Below are 21526 nucleotides of genomic sequence, written 5' to 3' on the forward strand. Positions count from 1 at the left end.
CACTCATGTATCTAATTTGATCTCAGAAAGTCTTGGAAAGTAGACTTGGCATTTCCCCCACTCCATTACCCAGATAAGAAAACAGAGCATCAAAGAGGTAATTGCTTAACTATTGCTGATGACAGATTGTATGTATGTATTATTGTTATTGATGATGATGATGATGTGGTAGTTTTTAGCTGTGTGATCTCCCCATATGCTCCAGGACTCCTCACTATGAGAGAGGGAGCTGGGTAAAGCCAAGACTCAAACTTAGATTCTCTCTGTGTATATAATTCTTTCTACCATAAACATCATTTTAATGAGTTGTATCAAGATACAGTTATAGGTAGATAGTACAAAATTGGATTAGTGTTTTAGTTGAAAAAAACAATTAAGCTTTGAAAACAAGTTTCTTGAACCAATCAGAGACCCTCAATTTTTATGGAAGTACTTTCAAAGTTAATATGGCAGGCAAAAAAAGATAGTGGGTAGTTATTTAATTCAGAATTTCTCTTGATTCTGTCAGTAGATAAGAGAGCTTGGATAAATGAGTTGACTTATCTGGCCCTTTATAAATGAAGATATTAGAGGAAGTAATGTCTGTAAAATGAACATAGTACACCAGATAGATACATTTTTTTCTTAACTCCATGCTACTATTACACACACACACACACACACACACACACACACACACACACACACACCCCTCTACTTTTTGGAAGGCAGCTATACTCAGCACTATACCACCAATGCTACTTTTTGATTATAAGAACTTGTTACTTCAAAGGGAGAAGAGTTTGACTAATAGAAAGTCATGAGGGGCATTTGCAAATAATATTTATTTACTAGTGAATCACAGAATACTTTCCTAGTTAAAATCTATTTTCTCTTAAGACACTTCTGAAAACTTCTTGTTCTATTTGGTATATCAGGAAAGAGAGATTGTTAATAATAATCACGCTTTGAGTGAGAACATCAACTCCCAATAGTATTTAGAGAGGTTTAGCGGATCTAAGATAATGTGAATAGTTTCTGAGAAGCATGCCTGAGCATCTGAATGTTTTTTTAATGCATCCTCTTGGTTATTATTATTATCCAGTATACTAATTCAGTCTATAGAGAACTGACCCTTAGAGTACTTGAAAGTACCACTGAGTTTTTGGTCATCCAGAGGAAAATCACTATTTTAAAATTTTCAATGGTCCTTTTCTTATTTTTCTTATCTTTCTTAAGCATAAAAGCTTTTGTGAAATATAAGTGCAATATATCTCTAAAGATAATTCGTAAAATTCTAATCAATTACCAAATTGTTCTTCAGCAATGGGCTTTGAGGCAAAATTATATGTTAGTATGGTTTTCCTATGCTGAAAATTTTCAATTAATAAGGCTTGATTTAAATACAAATTGTACAAACTTATTATTCATGAGCTTGCAACACAGACACATATTCTATAAAGTCAAGAAAAATAGTCACTACATTATCCAACGTCTTCACTTTATATCATACTTTGCGTTGTGTACTGACACACTTAAGTCATGAACTCCTTGGAAGATGAGACCTATATTAAGATACTTATAATGTTTTGACAATATTATTGTAATTCAGAGTATTTCTCTTTGTAAATATTTTATAAAATCATTAAGGCATAAACTGTGCCTTTTAAATTTGGGCTAGAGTCAGTCATTTTTCCTTACAGTTATTTGTGATTCATTTAGCATGTCCTTGGTAAATAAAATACAAAGGCTAAAAAGAAGAACTACCACAAAGCACAAAACACACCAAGAAAATGCATGATTTCTTCCTTGGAAATATATATGTTATTTTCCTAGGATTATTCCAAATGAGCAAAGACCTCATTACTTGAATCGATTCTCTCCAAAGGATGCCATACTAAATCCTATTTCAATACAATTATGAAAAGTACAATTCAAATCAAGCAATTTATATAAGTCACACCTGAATAATAAACAAAATCACTTAAGGATAGATCAGAAAAACAGCCATTGTTGGCTCTTCACAGTGAAATTATAAGATGACTAAAAAATTGTGAGGGGGGTATGGTAAATATTACCTGGTTTTTGTATGAAGAATGTAAACAAATATCTATGACTCATTTAAATGATCAATGACCATTTAAAAATTCAACCTGGAAGTGAATTTGCAAACTAATTTCAAGACAATTATGGCATTAAAGTGATATAACATGGTTCATCAACATGGACTTTTCTACCTTCATTATTTTTTATATTCATGTATTTAAAATTTATAATTGTTTGTACCTAGGAAATCATAGTGTTACCAATTCTAACATAAGAAATGGTATCAAAAATATTAACTTTGTTTCACAGAAACATATTTAGGAAAGAAATTCCTACTATCAATTAATAGCTATGTAAAGAAAAACATGTTGTAGTTAAGTTGTGAGGATATTAGAAAGAAATGTACTAATGAGATTATAGTATAGATTTAAAGCCTACAGATGGTTGCCATTTTTCTTGGTAATTCCAATTTAATGACTATAAACAAAACAAGCATCTTGATTCTGTTTCAGATTTTGTTCAAAATGAGTAAATTTTCTAGCACACACATAGGATGGGAGACACTTTGATGAAATTTTACTTAATTTTTTCTTCTTTAGAATTTAAAATGATATGATGCTAGTCAGAAGATATGGTGGAATCAGCATAAATATTTCTGTCACATGGATGTATCACAAGAATTACCTTGCCCTCTTATTTAAGAGGATTATAGGATAAATTATTTTCAGTTTACTCCATTAAATTGGGATTTATCTTTAGAAGACTCCCTTTGCTTACTATATTAATCGCTTATCTTAGAAAATAGAAAGGTGAATGTTTCTGTAAAAGAAATTTGAAAGATCCTCTGATTTTATAGAATGTTATAGGTATAGACGTAGAGAATATAATAAGTATTGTATAGTACTGAAAGTACTTACCGTTCTGTTAGGAATTCTGGGGTATTTTGTCCTTTCAGATTCTTTTTCTCTAAAAGGAAAATAACATATGCACTCATTAGTTTTATGACACTACATAGTTCAGTGTCATTTCAGATTGTCATAATTATAACTGATTAATTTTATTATGTAGTATTTCTACTTAAAAATCTTGATACATATGTATATATGTATATATATACACACAATACAATATAATGTTATGTATATTTAGTATCTATAGTATATGATAAGTACATACGGATTTTAAAGTTGGTTTCAAGTGTTAGAGATTAAGATTCTGTGAGTAGTTTATACACTCATTTTTGTGATAAGTTAATTATGCTTCTGGTATAGTTTTTCAACTTGAAAAATGAAGTAATACTAATCTAGGTAGACATTTTAGAGAATATTACATTATTAAAAAGAATCATATAAAATTATATAATTATTACCCAATTAAGCGCATGGGGCTATGTTTAATGTTGATATGACTACAGTTCACCATTGAACAATGTGGGGGTGAAGGGCACTGACACCCCCCCTTACAATCAGAAATCCTTGTATGCCTTCTGACTCCCACCATACTTGACTAACAGCCTACTGTTAACCAGAAGCCTTCCCGATAACATCAACAGTCGATTTTGTATATTATATACTGCATTCTTAGAATAAAATAAGCTAGAGAAAAGAAATGTTAAGAAAATACATTGACAGTACAATACAGTAGTGTATATATATATTTTTTAAAAATTCACAGATTAAAATGGACCCATGCAGTTCAAATCCATGGTGTTCAAGGGGTCAAGTGTGTGTGTGTGTGTGTGTGTGTGTGTGTGTGTGTGTGTGTATATCCCCCTCATCAGGGATAAAGAGAAAAGTAATCTCATATCACTGCATTTAAAAAAAGGTACAGCTTCTAGTTTAGGAATAAGAAAATAAAATCCTTCCCGAGTCAATATCAGGAATTGCTTTAATGTAATAAAGATGTCAAGAATTTCTGATTTTTTTTTGAGAAGTTAGCGATGCACAAATGAAAAAATTTCATAATGCTAGAGACGAGTACCTTTTTATGTAAGTTCTCTTCAGTTTTAGTCTTCAAAAAATTTAGGCACAATGAAAACCAAGAAAGAATGAAATATTTAGAAATAGGTTCATAATAGGCATGTTATTCTGTTTTGAAGAGTTCTTGCAGCGTCCAGTTTCAGCAGAGCTACACAGATACAATGCTAGCAGCTCTGGCAATTGGTGCATATGGGTACTCAGCATAAAAGATCTGAAGTGACAGCTATATTTCCAAAGCTGCATTTACTGCATCTGTTCAATGCTTAAACCTCCAAGGTCTGCTTTCATTTTATTTCTGCTTGAAACTCAACCGTTTTCTAGTAAAAGCCATTAGAAAGAGCATTGTAAAAATGCATTTAGATTTGCCCGACTGATTCTTAAAATACGACTTTGAGCCACAATCAATTTTAGATAAGATTTTTATATATAGTTTCCGTCTACTGACACTTTTCTTACTAAAACAAAAACTACAACCAAATGCAATGAGTGCACATGCTCAGGAACCAGAGTGACATAGAGCTCTTGGGGGCGAGGGCACCTGCTGCAATAAACGAAAGTTTTCTACCACAAAACTAAGAATATTTGACATTGTATTTATTGTACACTAAGACTTACCAAGGGGTTGGTTTCCCCTTGGGGAAGGATTAAACAGTTTTTGTGACTTATGAGCCATCTGCAGGGATTTGATTTCATTTTGGACTTGCACACACATCTATCACAAGGATGGATGGGCAAGCCTGTTCTACGGTAGGGGACAAACAACTATTTTACTTTTAATCGCTACACTGAATGTGGATGTGCATCGTATTTTTCTGGTAGTTAATTTCTGTCTCTTGCATGTATAAACATCTCTATTTTAGAAGAAAAAAGTGAAAATAGCACAGGATGGTTTTGCATTTTCTGCAAACTATCTGGCTTTTCAGTAACGTAATTGGTATCAGTAGGTCTGATTCAGACAGTTTCCTGGTATTGAGACTTGGTACTTTGATGTGTTTATATGATACTTCAAAAAAAAAAGATGAATCTTTTTAGGTAGGTTTATGTATTTTTCACAAAACAGTATGAGCATTCATAGTCAATAAATCTGATGACACTTTCATGTTTTTTTATCCAGTTTTAGAAGCAGGCCTGACATGGAGAAAAAAGAAAATAACTGAGACCTAGGGATTACTTTTGCTTGATGACAGCTAGAAATTAAACCGCTGTACCTTGAGGCCCTAATCATAATTCTATTTACAGAATTAAGCAAAACACTGTATGCTTTAGGCATAAATACTACAAATCCTTGTTTTGTGGGAGGAGGGCACTATTTGTATTCATTTTTATGTTCAATATTAAAAATGCACCATTGTATTTTTTTCAAAAGGATTCAGTTTGAGGAATGACAAATAGCTGATGTTTATATCCAAACTTTGTTTAAAATATCTCAAATATTTCATTTTGATGAAAATATTGGTTCGAATGGAGCTTTTACTAACCTGTCACTAACCTAAATATTTATTTAGGGTTAGATTTAAAGTATGTGCTGCAAATTCTTGCAAAATGGCCATTTGTAAACATTATCCCTTTGCCCCAGGTCAACTGGAATGGCATCAAAATCTCTAAACTGCAAATTACAGATAAACTTGGAGTTCTTTTCCTTGGACTTCTTCCTACTGAAATGCCAAAACTTGTGGTTAGAAAATAGTTACAAAGTTGATGTGTCATTTCCTCAACACAGATATTACTAATCCTAAGGGATTTTGTTAGACATCTTTTGGCTTAAATTCTTATTCTTGGAACAGCAGTCAGGAAGCAGAGATTACTTTAAAAAGAAACATGATCCAGGTCATTAGTGACTGAGTTTAAGATTTTAAACACTAAAATAAAACACTGCATGACACTTAAATATGTCACGTGATTCTAGATCAGATCCTGGACCAATAGGACAAAATGACTAGCTATTAAGAACATTAATGTTGGGGCACCTGGTTGGCTCAGCGGGTTAAAGCCTCTGCTTTTGGCTCAGGTCATGGTCTCAGGGTCCTGGGGTCAAACCCCACATCCAGCTCTCTGCTCAGTGGGGAGCCTGCTTCCCCCTCCCTCTCTACCTCCCTCTCTGCCTACTTGTGATCTCTGTCTGTCAAATAAATAAATAAAATCTTTTAAAAAAAGAACATTAATGTTATAACAGATGAAATTTGACAAGGGCCTATGAATTAGATGAATGCGTTTGATACTGTTCTGTGTAAAAAAAAAGTCTTGTTCTTAGGAATTATACTGAAATATACACTAAAATACTGGAATAAGTTATACCAGGTCTCCAACTAATCCTAGTTAGGAAAAATATACAAACAGTGTATATATACACACATATGTAGTATTATAGTATAGATATAATATATAGAATATACACAATAATATAGACAGAGAAAATGATACAGAGCAAAACCTTAGCAGTTGGTTAACCTAGGTAAAGGACATATAAGAACTTCTTATACTACCCTAGGAACTTTTTTGAGAGTTTTAATTAAAGAGAAAATGATCACTATCAAAAAGATTATAAAACTACCTTTAAAAAATAGAACTAAAGTGCCACTTTTCAGTATCCTTACAAAATATTTCACTGAACTATGGCTTGTTATTTTGTTGATTAAGCGCAAGATTGTCTCATTTTGCATGTAACTATAAAAGATGGTGACATTTATCTGGAAAATAGTATTAGGCAATAAAAGAAAAGTAATGTATCAATTAATAAAGTAAACAAACGAGTGTTCTGCACATAAATGCAGTCACTATTAGTACCTAGGGTTCTGCTGGTAGGAATGGTAGGAAGGCAATAAACAGAAAGAATATGAACTTTTCTTGAAAGAAAAGTAGAAGGACAAAATATTTTGCCCTACACTGAGGACAAAGGAATATTTCTATATTTTCTTTTTGTGTTGAACCATTGACATCCATTTAGGAGGCTTAATTTGACAAGCCTGTCCTCATTATGATAAAAACAAATGTTTACCAACAGAGATTGGAAAAGGGGGGCAGGGATGAAGGGTCTACTCATTTTCTGTTGTGACACTTTATTACACAAGTCGAAACATATGAAAACATTTGTTCGCAGTCAGTTACAATAATGACATACTGGGTTCAACCATGTTTAACATTTTCATTATATTCAAAATAATTATTTGAGAATGGGGGGCTGATAATGAGGCAGAATGGCACTAAGTCAGGAGAGCCAGTTTGTATCTTGAAAACGAGGATGGGAATTAATTAAATGAGAAGCTCGGGGAAGTTAATTGGGAATGAGTAAAGATAAGGACACTATCAAAGCATGAAGAAATAAAACTATTAAAATAAAAGGTAGAGCAGAAACTCCCAGCACACCTAAGGAAGAATGAATCTTACAGAATCAGGAGTGTACAGGAGCAGAATATTGGCTTCCAACCCCTAGAATAGTGCTTGCCACATGAATAAATGTTTGCTGAATGAATAATTATATATTGACAAAAGTAAAATTTAGTGTCCTATAATCCTAGTCTGCTTCTGCCTCTATCTAATGTGTGACTTTAGACAAATCACTTAATCTAATTTTATCAGCTGTGAAATGAGACAGTGGAAAAAGGTAATTCTCCAAGGTGCCTTCCATATCTAAATATTTCTGTATATGGTTCTGTTTATTAAAATGGGTAACTGTGAACATTTTCGTAGAAGAGAATAGCCTTATATGAGTTTTAAATGAAGAGAAATGGAGAGAAATAGAGAAGGTGAATGAAAGAGCAATGCATTGATTCAAGTAATGGAAAATAAATCCCACTGAAAGAGACTTTAATATAGAAGAGAGAATGCAAGTGATTTATGGTTTTGAGGTTAGAAGTGACATTTATGTGTACTATTGATACAGGCATGCAGATGTAGAGAACTTTATCTGTTCTTTTTGTTATTATCAAGGTGATTGTACACACTCCCTTCTTCCACCTTGAGAGTCCTCAAGTAAAACAGAAGTGGAGAGCATTCCAAAGAAGCCATAAATGACAGGAGTTTATATAAATGTTCTTTTACCACAAGGTCATAGAATTGGGACTTCCTATCTTAGAGAAAAGAAAGCTGAAGTAACTCTTAGGATCTATAGTTAATTCCATGAAGACCTATTTAATTCAAGATCCACCAGGCATAATTGCTTACACCTCCATGAAGCCTTTGATAATTAACACTGGCTTTCCCATGCATTTTATTTTCTACAAACTTCTTGAGCATTTATATTCTATAAGACATAATTTAGCTTTCACTTCGATGTGATCTGATTATTTTCCTCAGTTCCATCTATACTGATTTTGAATTGACAACCAGAGGTGGCCGGGGCTTTGCATTTGTGTTTCCCTAAAATAAGGCATCCCCTAAAATGAGTTAGGTGCTCAATGAACACTGGTCAGTGGAAGGAGAGGGGCATGATGCACTGAGGTCAGGAAATGGACTGGAATGCTGATAGGCAGCTACCAAAAATGACTTGGACATCAAGCATGGTGGATGATCCTGAGACTTCCATGAAGTGCCTACCTTGTTCTCTTCTCATCAGGCTAGTTCCCTAGGCATTTTGGGGAAGAAGTACTAAAGACCAGTCATGGGGATAAAAGGTATACCATTCTTCAAACAGAAAGATCTAGTTGAATAGCCTTAAGGGCATGGGAAGCTACAACCTGAAATAAGCTTATCATTTGAGTATGATCCACAGATGAGGTGAGCAGGGACCCTGTTCTCAGCTTTGTCAGACCAGAGCAGAATATTTCTTATAATTCTGTTTGGAAGTAAGACTACTGATTGCAATACCCCTTTAAGAAAGCTGGTGTGTCAATGATGGCAGAATTAATGTCTCTGTAGGAAGGATGGGGTAGAAAAGAGGAGGAAGGTCTGAGAGAAAGAGAGAGAACATAAAAGTACCAGACTATTTTCAGAGAGTTTTGATTTCTGTACAAACTGTAGTCTTCCAACAACTGGAGACTATTGGAGTCCAACTGGAGACTGGTGAATATTTAGATAGAGTAGATACATAATTACTAGTTTTATGAAAAGCAGAAGCCCACCAAATATATTTATAAAGGGCTCCAATGTAACTATAAAAACTGCATAATTCCTAATGTGACAGAGGGTGTTGGTGAAGTTACAAGAAATGAAACTAAGTTGACTCACATTTCCCAGTTTTAGAGGTTGGGTGGGGAAAGTGTAGCAGCAATTCTATGCACACATTTAAGGCTAAAGGAGAACATTTAATTTATTTAAACCTTGGTTTGGTGCAAATTCAAACCCAGCAAAATGCCATAGGACAAATAAGTGGGATGTTGGGATAGGGTGGACATTTTTATAGTTCTATGCTGAGTGCCTCAGCTTTAGTGCTGTGATGTGTTCTGAGTTCAGTTCAGCACTATGGGAAGGTACCAAGCTGGAAGTTCAAAGCCAAGTATGACAAAACCACAACTAAGGAGTATTCCTGGGTCTTCTCTATTTAACATCCATGTAGGGAAAAATCATACAGAAAAAAAAAAAAAAAAGGAAATAAGCTGTTTCTTAGTTAAACCTTGTTCTCAAGAATCATCTTTATCTCTTTCTAGTTAGTAAATGTGCAGTGTACAAATAAAAACAATACACATTGGTTCATAGATATCCTGGACCTTGACATTCACATGAAAACTGCCCTCTTCAGAGAGTCTTTGTGGGTGGTTATATGCCTATTGTTGGAGATGCAGCATGATTTAAAAAAATAATTAGAATGGCTCTTTAATAAACTGCCTTTAGCAGACTGCATATGTTTATCACATTCAGATTTACAAGGATGTGGTGAAGTAGTTGTTAAAACTTTTTTGGAATTAGTAAGTGGTGGAGCCAGGGTCTAGCTAGATTCAGTCCTGTGTATACCTGTTTTCCCCTAGCAACAAAGTCTCTGTAGTGTTGGAATAGATTTGACAAGGTAGAAAATCTATTTTCTAGCTATTTCATTAACACTTATTAAATGTGTAGCCCCTGAAACAATTCAAATAAGTAATCTAAATGGCTTCATCTGTAAAATGGGATAACACAATACTTAGCATAAGGAAGTAATTAGATTAGTCAATTTATTGAGGTGTCTTCAGTTTCAAAAAGAGTAATTGAGGGGCTCCTAGGTGGCTCAGTAAAACATCTGCCTTGGGTTCAGGTCATGACTCTAAAGTCCTGGGACTGAGCCCCACTTTGGGCTCTCTGCTCAGCAGGCAGTCTGCTTCTCCCTTTCCCTCTGCCCCTCCCCCCATTCATGCTTGCTGGGTGGGGCTTCCAGCTCACTGGGGATACTGCTTCTCCCTCTAGCCACCCCTCCACTCACGCTTTCTCTAGCTCTCTCCAATAAACAAATAAAATCTTTAAAAAAATCTTTGCCAAAAAAAGTAATTGAATATATCTAATCTTAGAGGAACAAGAAGCCTTAAAAATAGGAGCTTTTAAAAAAAAATGTTCAACATGTAACCTTTTTAAAATTAATCAGTACTTATGGAACTTCTGCCTGAATATCATTATTCCTACATTAAACAAAAGAATCCCAAATCAACCTAACAGTTTCATCTACATATGAGGATTTAATATTATAAGATTACCTCCAGGATATGTTTGTAAGAGGTAGAAAACCTTTGTCTTATAATTTTTAACTCTAAATATCTACGTAATTCACATTAAATTATATTAGGCAGGAAATAGAACTCTGAGGTCATGGAAGCCTAGAGATACATCTTCACTTAATTAGAACCTACAAAATTTGACTGAATGTCTAAGTTAAGAGCTAAATACCATGGGGATGGCTAAAAGATGCTATGTGATGACTTAAAAACCCAAAACTCAAGATAAAGCAAATAGTTGTACTTTCAACTCTTTAAATGAACAGCACTTGAATTTCAAAAGCTCTAGAAATTAAAACAACAATAAACAGAGTAAAACAACTTAGAAGTTAGTTCTTAGATGTGTAGAGCTGTACATGGTAAGAAATTCAAAGAATAGAGTGGGATTTTAATTCTGAAAGAGAATATGAAGATTGTTTCAGAATATTAGACTGAATATTAGATTCCCCCGGTGCTCGCTTCGGCAGCACATATGCTGAATATTAGATTCCCCCATCAATGGGTAAAACCAAATTGATAAATAGAAAAGATCAAAAGGGATGGATTCTAAGAAAGAAGTTTCCATAAGCAAGAACCAACCATCTAATTCTGATAAAAATATTATTTCTTAAAATGAGCAAAAATACAATCTTATAAAATCATAAATTATTCCGAGAATTCAAAAGATGTTTAAAAAACTCTAAATATATGTGAGAAAAAAAATGGAGACTAGCCATCAAATTACAGGGGTAACGTATAGTTAAGTTCTAGTACATTTTTCATTACAGAAAGCAATTAGGACTAGATATTTAGGTGACAGTTCAATAGAATTTCATTTAAAAATTGATACTATTTAACCTGGGTTTGAAAAAGATTCTCATGTCATCCATGAAATGCTATAATGAATAAAATAAAAGCAGAGCAGGTGAAGCAAAACATGGGTGGGTTGTTTTCTCAGCTTTTATTCTTTAATCCTTCATTTGTCCATTGTGAATAGCAACTAATTTTCTGACAAAAAGAATATAATCAAGATTAATTTCTTAGGACTAATTCCTTAGGCAAGTTTCCTTGGAGGACTCCAGACAGGGATTAAAATGGTTAGTTTTGGACTCTCTCTTAGGAAACTCAAATGAAGAAACCCATCTTCAATTTGAAATACAATAGCAAGTAAATTTTACTGTTTCTCAGTGCTGTCATTGTGGTATTTGCCATAGAAGCCGCTAGTATTGTGATTTTCTCTTTAGTTATAGTTTAAGGTAGTGTCATTTTTGAAAAGAAACTGATTTTTTATAACCATTTTCATATTCTTGATATAGGGAGAATCAATAAGTAATCATATAATTCACCTTAACAGACTTTAATGTATTCTATGTGATATCATCTATCACATGTGGATTTCTAACTTTACTAACAATCATGAACTAAAATATCAATATAGTGAAATCATTTGCATGCTAATTATATTAAGAATAGTAAACTTGGTTGGTAGAGGCTGATGGGAAACATAGACCTTTTCCTAGTTGAATGCCAATCCCAGTCTTACTGTGAATACACTGAAGGTGGACCCAAGTAAAGCCACAGTTTCATCTCTATAATCAGGCAAATCTCAACAAATACTGAGTTTCTATAGTACTATTCTAAGAGTTGTGTGGAATAAAAAGAAGAAGAAGAAAGGTCCCTGTCTTTAAAATCCTAAATCATAACTCTATCCAATTCAAACTCTGTAATGTTCAAGTTTGTTTTGTTGTCAACTCCATGTCAATGGAAGTTCTCCAATCTCTAGTTCATAGTGCTTAATACATTTCCTGGCATATATGGGATTCTACATAAATGACTGTTGAACTAAACTCTTGAAGAACCCAAATCAGTCTCCTTTCTCTACACAGCATCCTCTCACTAAAAATGTACTTTGCCAATTTGTGGTGCTGTAGTTGCATCGTGGAGCTCCAGTTACTTGTGGACAAACTTAATGCCAGCTCTGCGCTTGGTTTTTCTATGCAAGTGAAAAAGTTACTTGATGTTGCAGAGTGTTTAGCTATTATATAAGACACGAAAATGTTTTTAATTATTTCCTATGGCATTTATTTATTTAGATCAATTTTCATAAAGACTTATATGAAGCTTACATAATTAAATTAATTTTGTGATCCTCACTAGAAGGAAAAGGGATAAGGAGATATTTTGCCATGTACGGCATATACTCTAGACATTTTCCATGTCAGAAATGCCTGACTGCAGAATATTATATATTCTTCTATACCATTACCTTTTCTCTCTCCCAGGTATATACCCGTTATCCCTCAAACTTTAGCCTCTGTACCTTTTAGGTACCCATTTACTTTTCTTTTAAGGTCAATGGGAAAAAAAGGGCAGAGTTAATTGTGTGATGTATTTAGTATGGAAGTTACATGATAGGGGACTAATAAGGATTACCATCTTAACAGGTAGTAAGAGCTGATCAACTTGGTGAATTAGGAATACTCAAGCCAAAAACAAAAACAAAAAATTCTACTGAATTTTATGTTAAGTTATAACAGATTACTCATTATCCTAATAATTTGTTTCTATATCATGGTTTTAATGCTCCTTTATTAAAAAGAGGCAAGTGCCATGAAAATAAATTAACATCAGGCATAATCTACAACAATAGCAAATTTTACATTATTTAATATTGATCAGAAGTATTTGCAAGAGGTATATGATAAAAAATTACATACTATTTTATTTTTTAAATTTTTTAAAAATATTTTATTTATTTGACAGAGATCACAAGTAGGCAGAGAGGCAGGCAGAGGGAGAAGGGATGAAGCAGGCTCCCTGCTGAGCAGAGAGCCCGATGTGGGGCTCGATCCCAGGACCCTGAGATCATGACCTGAGCCAAAGGCAGAGGCTTTAACCGACTGAGCCACCTAGGTGCCCCTTACATAATATTTTAACTAAAGAAACTTTTCATATTTATTTCTTAAAATATACTTTTAATATGGGAGGAAAAAAATAATTGTGACATTAATAGTTAATTTCTCATAAATGATGCTCTTTTGATGATTATTTCAATTAATATTAATTTAATTGAGGAAATTGATTTTAGTAGATTTTAGGTAAATAAATCCTTAAATTTTAGGTGTTTATTCTAGACTTAACTTGGCATGTTTTATTCTTTCTGGTGTGTGTGTGTGTGTGTGTGTACATATACATAGAGAATATATACACATACATGCACACACCATGTAGACTTTCAGAATGAATATGTATATTTGATAGGTATTAGAGATAAGAACCAAGGCAGCACTACTGGAGATAGTATACACTTGAGGAAACTCAACCTACATCCTCTGAATCTGGTCATTATTTAAAGAAAATGTAGGTACTTGTACTTTGAAGACCAGGTCCAGCTGACAATTTCACATCACTTAATTTAAACACTAAGCTATTTAAACAGCTATCCTTGTTTCTTTTATTCTGTGAAGGCCTCACCAAAGCAATTGATGCAAACCCTTCCTAATATATATTCAGTATGTTTTCTTGATGGATACTTTGGGAAAAGTCCTTGCCAAACATTGTTCCACATACAAAAAAGAGAAATCTGAAGGAATTTCTGCTCTCGATAATTTCGAATCCAGAATTAGAGAAGAGAAGGGATATTGAATCTACTCATAACTCTTAAACAAAGAAGACTATGATGAGTTTTCCATGTATAGATACTAAAGCCCACAGAGTAGCAAAAGCCCTAATAGCATATGGGATTTGTAGGATGACCATTCTTTGCATGAGTTTTAATATCAGGTGTCTTTGTTGGAGATACAAGTTATGGAGGGAAATTTATGGGAGGGAAAAAACACTGGGCATGTTTGGGTTCTGGGTAATAAGTTTGTATGGCAGGAGAGAAGCCAAGCTTAGAAGGAGAGAGAAATAAGGCTGGAAAAGTAGACTGGACCATACTGCAGAAAACCTTAGAATGAGATCCCTGAAGGTGAAAAGGAGCAAATGCAGGTTTCTCAAGAGTTCAGTTGAGTTTCTCAGAAGAGAAATATAACAAAGCAATTTGGTCATATTCTTTTGATTAATTATATTTTATTTTAATTTGTATCACAAAAATATTTGAATAAAATGCAGCAAGATAGTGTAAGGCAAATTTTAGAAAGTATGTTATGAAGTATGTAAAGTATAACAAGTTTGATTTTTTCATGAAAGTGTTCTTAACACTGAAATTTATGATACATTGAAGAGAAAGACATTGCCTGATTAAAAGTCATAGAATTTCCTATAGTTTGTTCTATATGGTACTGACGGTCCGTACCCAAGAGGGAAAAAGAAAAGGAAGCATAGAAAGTGAAGCGAGTCTGAGGTAAAAATTAAACACCATGGCACTCAAGTGTATTAGAATTTATCCTGTGCCATGGTTAGAAATAGTGTAGCAATCAGTTAAAGTGACTGCTATATACATGGTTGAGTGAGAAAGAGCCTTATCTTGGCTATAAAATTATCTTTACTTGCAAAATGTTACCATATAACTTCTTCTTTTTTTTTAATTTTTTAAAAATTTATTTGACAGAGAGAGAGAGCACAAGTAGGCAGAAAGGCGGGCAGAGAGAAAGGGGAAAGAAAGCAGGCTCCCTGTTGAGCAGAGAGCCCGATATGGGGCTCGATCCCAGGACCCAGAAATCGTGACCTGAGCCGAAGGCAGAGGCCTCAACCCACTGAGCCACCCAGGTGCCCCACCATACAACTTCTTAAAGGAAACTTTGTTATAGTTATAATCAGTTAACTAACTTACAAGTACCATGTAACCTCCTGTGTTCACACTTAACACACCTATATAAAGAAAACTTCATTCAAGGTTTGTTAGCTTTAGAATAGCATTACATGCATTAAAAATATTTTAGTTTTACTGATTTTAAAAATCATGCTAAAATAATCACCAAGTCAGGAGTTGCGAATGTTTCTGAATCCGGATGGTTGGAAGAAGGGAGAGTTTGTGTTTGGTTTCATCTTCCTTTTTTTTTTTTTTAACCTTTTCTGTTGCTCAGTTTCGAGAAACATTCAAAAATATATTTGCTCTAGCCCTACAACCTTCCAGATCCAATGTTAGTCACCTATTCTTTTTTCTTTACTGGCTTGTACCGTGCAAGTGTACTAGCAAAGTATGTAGATTTAAAATATTGCACTGTTAATGCTGATGTATGGAGTAATTTCCTCAGATTCTTTCAGAGCAATCTACAAATGCATTAACAAAGGCTATAAAACAAAAACAATCTACACTACCCATAACACACAAGGGCGAAATATTGGAAAGTTTGAAAGCATAATTGATATCTGCATTAGTAAAAATTACCTAGGGATGAGAAAGTATCCTACTACCATGTAGGATTTCACAACCCAAATATCTCTTGTACGGCTTCCTGAATAAGAGAGTCATGTTCCAACCACTGAATACAGGAAGAAGCAGTATTTGTGACTATTGTCAACATAAAAGACTCCTTTGAAGTAATACCTTTAGAAAAATCTGTAACCGTTATTATTCTGTGCTGAAAGGAAGGAACCCTTATATATGTTTTCTATTTCTTATTCCCATTCTAACTACTCTGTTGCTCTTGAGAGGTCAGTGGTAGAATGTAGTTTTTCCTTAAGGAAAACTATAAAATCTTCATTCAATTACACAATTATCATGCTGATATATTTCATTGCTTTGTAATATCATGTTCAGAAAAACAGGCACATTTCCGAACAAAAATAAGACTGTATTACTAAACACTTACCAGTTCTACCTCAATGGCAAGCAGTGGTTTATACTTCTTTTGGGGGGAGGAAGGTCATTGAAACAGACTCATTTTTTGTTTTTTAACCCAACAAAGATATATTGAATTGTTCCCCTTTGACAGATGTAGTTCTAACATGCTGTAGATAGAAGAGATCAGGATATAAACAAGGATTTTACTCTCAGGGTGCTTACAATCTCTGCAATGAATAAGTATGCTCTAATTTTCTCTCCGGGGAAAAAAACGAATAGCAATTAGCTCTATCCATGCTAGTTTATCTTCATGTTTTTGCATCTGGAATCTCTAAAGCATTAGGCTGGCCAGGAGCATGCATTACATCACCACATTTACACTTAAATTTCAGCAGAAGACTATGAGAAGATAATGTTTAAAAGGGTATTTTTCTATTGAAGTAAGGAAATATCTGATAAGTTCCGACTAGTAGAACACAAATAACTACCGAAAGGAAATTTGAAGTGGCTTGTCAACAAACTGCATTATTTTTCTGAAGTTTTCTAACACATGCTTTTATGGAGATAACTTGAGATGACAAAAGTAACCATATATTTCTACAATATTCCTTGAACAAGCAAGCAAACAATATTCTCATCTTATAGATTTGGTGATATTCAGTATGCTTCTTTTGCTCCTTTATCCTAATGAAATCTTTGTCAGTTCATACTATACCTTCAGAAAGAAACAGACAAGTTCAAATGCCTGGGACTGTTTTAGAAGATATATCTATCCACAGACAGGCAACTGACCATTAACATTTGGCCAATGGTGGATGCAAATTCATGGCTATCTGCGTCTCTATTTATTTAAAGCAAATTCAAAATAATTAGTGTGATGGTATACTTTTAAATTAACTGTTGCAATAGAATTTATCTTAATAAAGCTTATTTCAGTGTTTTAAATAACACATTTCTATCGTTCCAAGTTAAAAATATCTATAGCATAGTGTGTTTTATACTTCTGAGCAAAAAGGAATCCATTTTTTCAGTCATTTGGGGTGTGATATTATTTAATCACAAATTGACTTCAAGTGTATATGGTTGTTACTTGCCCAAATCTTTTGGTTTTCAACTTTCTTTTTATATTCATTCAGCAGAGGTTTCTCTCTCTCTCTCTCTCTCTCTCTCTTTCACACACACACACACACACACACACACACACACACCCTGCTTATACCCCTTTTTAATTTTTTGAACACCTGTTATATAATAGGCATTGTTAAGAGAGATTAATATTATAGGACATAAATTCCCTATTCTCATTGATATATCTCATTGATATATCTCATTGATAAAGGGAATCAGTTTAACTCCAGGTCATAATAATGGCTATAAAGAAAAATATAGGGAGGTAAGGCTTAAAAGAATTAAGCAGGAAGCAGACAGAAGATGCTATTTTAGGTAAGGTGGTCAAGAAAGTCAGCTCTGGAAAGAGATTTGAGCAGAGAGTAGAGTAAAATGAGAAAACCAGCTGTGCAAGGATCCAGGTAAAAGCCTTGCAGGTGGAGAGCACAATGTCTTCAGGCGGGGGAAAGCTGCTTATGTTCAAGAAACAGCAGAATAATAATGATATAAGTTGCTTTGATGCAGTAAAGCATTTTCCAAATATTTAGGTTAGATTGCTGTGTAAATAATTTTATAGGGTTTGTTAAAAGATTTAAAAGGAACCCATCACTCTCTAATGCTCTGTGGATTTTTAGTTTTAAATATATTCTAACAACTAAAACCAGACAAATCAAGTGATTCTACGTGTTTTATTTAATATGGTCTTTTTTGAAAATTGAAGAATGGCATTTTCTTATCAGGTAAAAATCCCCTACATGGATGAGTATGGGCAGTTTTTCCATTGATCAATAGATAAATACATTAAATATCCACAGAATGCAATTACTTCTTGGAGTATTCACTTCCTCTTTTCTATAGCCAGGACACTAGTTCCCTTGATCAGGAAACACTAATAACTCTGTGTATTTGAATATGTTTATAGAACAGATCTAATTCTTATTCTCAGTGGGTTACTAACTTTCTTCTTTCTTGAAAGTGTGTGAACAGAAGCATAAACTGCTGTAGTCAATCTGTTAGAAAATGATTCTGAACATGTTAAAAGTAATATTTCCTTAAAAATTGTGAGAAACTAAAATAAATGATGCATAAAATGAACAAATCAAGCTTTAAGATGTAATTCTTTGCTATAATATTATGCCAAATGCATTTAAATTTCAAGGGTCTTTTTAAATATCTACTTGGGTATTTCATACTTATACTGAGGAGGAAGATTCATTTTGAACCAGTTGTGTCCTCAAATACAGAAGACTTCTCTTTAGCAAAATCACAATAAAATTTTCAACAATGTATGTGTGTATCTGTATTACCAAGCTTAAAAAGTCATTATACAGGTCATATGTAGTATAAAAACAAACAAAACAAAACAAAACAAAAAAACCTCTGTGTTCAGTTTTTTAATCACTTTTTGGGGAAGATTTTATTTATTCATTTGAGAGAGAGAGAGACAGAGCACAAGCAAAGGGAGAGGTAGGGAAGGAGGAAGAAGCAGACTCGCCACCAAGCTGGAAGCCCTACATGGGGCTCGATCCCAGGATGCTGAGATCATGACCTGAGCCTAAGGCAGACGCCCAAACATCCAAGACACCCAGGTGCTCCTTTTTATCACTTTTTACCACTTAAAAGCTCTCACACACTCAAATACACACGTATGTGGCACTGAAGAATAAAACACAGCATTTACATGTATATAATAGATACATAATGCCTTTATACATGATACACATGTGTGTTGTATGTGCATGTGTATATGTTTCTATGACTAAGAAACTAAATTACAATTTTATTCTATAAATTAATAACCAGGAGTCTGATACAAAGTATACCTCTGATTTTTCTCTCTAGATTTGTGAATTTCAAATGAGGTTCCCAAAGCAAGCTATTAAACTTAGCTTCTAATGATTTTGAAAACAGCTTTTAGAAACTCTAAGGTTCATATAATTTAAGCATCATTTCCAGGTTTCCCAGTGCTTTTATAAAGTTTCACAAGTATCATTGTATTTTGGCTTTGAGTTTGAGAGTTTTTAAAGTCAGCTTTGAGAAAATGGTATCATGTTAAGGAGACTCATGATTCCCACTGAAGTAAAAGTAATGATGGCTTAGATATTTTTCTTTCTTCTTTTTTTTTTTTTCCTCCAGAGGAACATTCTTCTGAATTCAGACCTGAGTGTTTAATACATGTATCGTGTCAACATGCTTCCAGACAAGTCAGAATTGCCTAAATGGTAAAACTATTCATAGAACTTTGGATAGAAAATCAACACTCATCTTTGGTGTTTACAAAAATTAATTAGTATATACACATGTGGGACTTAGCTTTTGAATATGAATTCTATAGGCCTAAGGAAATATTTTCAAGGGCATTTTAAATAAGAGTGTTCTGCCTTGCAACTGACTGTCAAAAGGTCAGAATAAATGCAGGATTAAGTGCCTACTATCTTGGAGCTATTACTAAATAAAATATGTAGCTAACAAGCAGGACTTCAAGGAGACAATACATCTCCACAGGGGAACAAAGCTGGACTGAGTTCTCTGTTAGCATCATTCTCTGATCCAAACCCTATCCTTAATCACGACAGCATCAAAACTATAGCACGCAACATAAAAAAAAAAAAAAAAATCACTGCAGCATCCTCTTGCGAAGATAATAGTTCAAATTCAATAAGAACCACAGACTGTACCCTAGATAGTAACTTGCAGGAGAGCAGGGATTTTGCCCACTTTAGTTATATAATGTTTTCTTAGCACCTAGAAAGTATAGCACATTATACTTCTTACAGCTTTTAAATATTTGTCGAGTGAATACATGAATAAATGAATGAACAAATATTGAAAATAATGTTCAGGAATTTATTCTTTGTCCAGGATTTACAATGTAGGCATGCAGTTACTACTTGATTATTAAATGAATAAGTACTTCTGCGGTTCTAGAATAGTAGAAATGGTATAGGTAGAGCAAAATTCTGGTTTTGGACGATGGTACAGCATGTAGTCTTGGCCACTGAGTATGAACGATCTCTACCAGCCAAAATGGCATGGCTCTGTGTTCTGCAGTTGCTTCTGAAGTTAGACAGGAGGCGCCTTTGCCTTGCTGTTTGTAGGCCAGGTGGCGGTGGCTATTTCTTTCCCAGAAAATAAGCCTTTGAATTGTTCTTCATGAATGAGTCCTTTGGATCTCCAACTCCAGTTTCCTAGAATTTTTGCTAGTCACCCAAGACTGGGTTAGAGACCTATGAATATTCATCTGTTTGTCCTTCATACTTCCTCTCTCCATCTTTGGGAAATCATCAGTTCTTCCCCTCTGTGAGATCAGGATGCCCTTCTAGTCAGTCTTCTTGGGAGATTTGAAACAATTGTAGCTATAGATTAGGTAATACTATGGTATCAGTGAGAAATTTGCTGATATTGATAATGGTACTGTGGACATATAAGAAAATGTGCTTATTCTTAGGAAATACACATAAGTATGTAGGGGTAAAAAGGCCTGATGTCTTCAGCCTGCAGGCAAGTGGTAAAACAAAAAAACAAACCAAAAACTCTGTGTATGCATGTGCATGGAGAGAGAGATTGATCGAGAAAAGAGAAAGGGAATGATAAAGCAAATGGCATAAATTAATATAAACTATTGCAGAATCTTGGTAGAGTGTATGGGAGTTTTTCCTACTATTGTAATGCTTTTGTAGGACTGAAATTATGCAGGTAGTAACAGACTACTATGAATTATAAAATAAATAGTCATAAAAATTTTAGAAGTCACTAAGAATAACTACTCAAGGCTGTTTCATTAATATTTGGTCCCAGAGAGGAAGCGCTCACCATACTTGGTCTCGTCAACCTTTGTGGGCCCAGAGTGCTCCCAGGAAGCCTCTTTTTGAAGCCCCTGCATTCGAGGGCTGAGCCAGTCACAAAATCCTGCTTTTTGGCTTTTCCTGCTCAGGTCAGGCATCAGCTGTGGAGCCCCACAGACTCCGTATGTTATCGACAAGGATTCCCAGTCGGCTTCCGTAATGTGATGTGCCATTCTTCAGTTTTCGTGAGACAGGGATGCTTTCTTCATCTCTCCCCTATAAAGACTCCAAGCATACTGGGAATTCTTC

The 21526-nt window shown here is 34.1% G+C and overlaps 1 protein-coding gene across 2 annotated transcripts in view; it reads right to left on the reverse strand.

Annotated features, from left to right (window-relative positions):
• SYT1 (synaptotagmin 1) overlaps positions 1 to 21526 on the reverse strand; it is a 542261-nt gene that overhangs the window by 345843 nt on the left and 174892 nt on the right. For both annotated transcript variants that reach the window (XM_032346925.1, XM_032346922.1), the window contains exon 2: positions 2943 to 2991. The gene's annotated coding sequence lies outside the window, so the exon portion shown is untranslated. The remainder of the gene's footprint in view (positions 1 to 2942; positions 2992 to 21526) is intronic.

This window comes from Mustela erminea, chromosome 6, assembly GCF_009829155.1.
Source record: "Mustela erminea isolate mMusErm1 chromosome 6, mMusErm1.Pri, whole genome shotgun sequence".
Lineage (NCBI taxonomy): Eukaryota > Metazoa > Chordata > Mammalia > Carnivora > Mustelidae > Mustela > Mustela erminea.